Genomic DNA, 2,333 nt, shown 5'->3' with positions numbered 1-2,333 from the left:
TCAACCAAAAAAGTTTTTTTTTTTTTTTTTTTTTGTGAAGCTAAACTCCAACTCACACTCTGTTCCTCTGGAAATCCTCCCTGAATAATAACTCATGGATTTTAGATAGGAACAACGCAATGCCTTCCCACCGGAACCCATATCTAACATATGAAATATGAATGCAATTTCCATTCGGTGCGTCCACTGAGCACGCAGAGATCTTTAAAGCCTCTGAGTTTCTTAAATCTGATTTAATATCAGTGCTGTGCTTTCCGCAGAGTCATCTGCAGAGGTGAAGTTATGTGTGAATTATGAATTGTTAATTAATGTGCTTTTATTGTTGTCTCATCCACAGCTCAGAGCCCATGCAGTGGATATTAACGGAAACCAAATGGAGCCTCCTATTGATCTGTACATTTATGTCATTGACATGAATGACAACAGACCTGAGTTTAAGAACCAGGTCTACAACGGATCAGTTGCTGAAATGTCCAAACCAGGTACGTATCCACAATAAAAGTCATGTTGATAATTATGCTGTGATGATGTGTTTCACATTTCTGATGATGAAAATGACCGAAATCATCATTACTTATGACAGCACTAATATATTAACAATCAACATTAAGATCACGCCTAACTTTGTGCGGAGGTATATTATACCATATTTATTATTATTTGTTAATAATGTTTGTATTACTATTTGTTAATCATATTTAATTATGATGTGCAATGATATATTTATATATATTTTTTTATAATATTATTTGTTTATTAATTGATATGTGTAGTAGTAGTAATAATAATAATAATAATAATAATAATAATTATTATTATAATTATTATTATTATTACTACTGTTTACTGTAGTAGTGATTTTATGTAGCAAGTTACATATTTAATCTTTGCACAACAGTGACCACACATGATTCCTCTAAACAAGAAGATAACCTTATAGTGAAATGGATGCATGACAAGGAGGCCCTTACAAAAGGTAGCCTATTTTTACAGCTTGGATCTGAGTACAAGCAATACAATTTAATACATTAAAAATTATAATTAGTAAATTTAATACATTAATAATGCAAATTATTTTTTATATTTATAAATATATGTACGTCTTGTGCAATACTGTTATTGATATGATAATTTGTTTTTGTTTTAAAGAAAGTGTTTAACCCTCTAGTATTGTTCATTTACTGTAGTCACACTTGTATTGTTTAGGGTCAAAACAGAGAAGAGACAAATTGAATTATTTTATTTTTTATTAAATATCTATCTATCATCTATTAGTGCTGTCAATCAATAAAAAAAATAAATAAATAAATCGCACTTTTCTGAAATTAATCGCGATTTAATCCCACCTAACATTAACGTTTTTAAATATACTTGTATATTACAATAATTTCACATTCTTCAAATCTTCAAATTAATGCACAAACAACATAAAGACAGTATATATATATATATATATATTTAATAGTTGTTTAATGGCATCTTTTTTATGACTGAAGGCCAGTATCAATGATACCAATACTGATTTCTCTATAAAATCCCCCCCCCCATATTTAACCATTGACTATAGCCATTCAACATTACAGTATAATTGAGAGCTATCAATTTTAACATTTGACTTTAAAAAATAACTTCTAATTTAAGTGAACTTAATCCAATCTTCACATAAACCCATTATAATAAATGTCATATTTACCTCTGCCCTTCAGCAGAAATATACAGAAATTGAAATTTAAGTTATCAAACACTAAATTCTAAATTAAATATAGATGAATCCTTAAGGCTATAAAAGTTATTTTTTCCTCTTTATTTTTTTTCTTTGTCCATTGATTAATAGACATCACAGCAGCTGGTTATTAGGTTATTTTGGCTGCTATTTCTTTAAGAGCTGCCGCTGCTGAACGTGACGCCGATCTGACACGCGAGTTTATTTCGAGCTTTGATATGAAAGGATACAGGCTACAGCGCGCCGGCACCTTTGTGCGTGCATCTAAAGAACACGCGCTGCGAGCCCAGTACTGTTTCCGCGCTCGCTTGACTCACGCCTGGCGCTGAAGTGAAGTGGAGTGCGCGTCTGAAACGTCTCCGTTCTCAGTCATTCTGCGACTGAATACATGCAGTTTTTGTAACGAGAAAAAGTGACAGAAGCAGCAGTTGTGAGTGGGGTGGCCAACCCTAGCCCCGCCCCTGCGTTGATTGCATTAAATATTTTTAACGCGTTAAACTTAAATTAATCGCCTGCGTTAACGCGCTACTTTTGACACCATTAGTGTGTGTGTGTGTGTGTGTGTGTGTGTGTGTGTGTGTGTATATATATATATATATATAATTAATTT

Source organism: Sinocyclocheilus anshuiensis, unplaced genomic scaffold (genome assembly GCF_001515605.1).
Source record: "Sinocyclocheilus anshuiensis isolate Anshui unplaced genomic scaffold, SAMN03320099.WGS_v1.1 scaffold295, whole genome shotgun sequence".
Classification (NCBI taxonomy): Eukaryota; Metazoa; Chordata; class Actinopteri; order Cypriniformes; family Cyprinidae; genus Sinocyclocheilus; species Sinocyclocheilus anshuiensis.
This window is presented reverse-complemented; position numbering follows the sequence as displayed.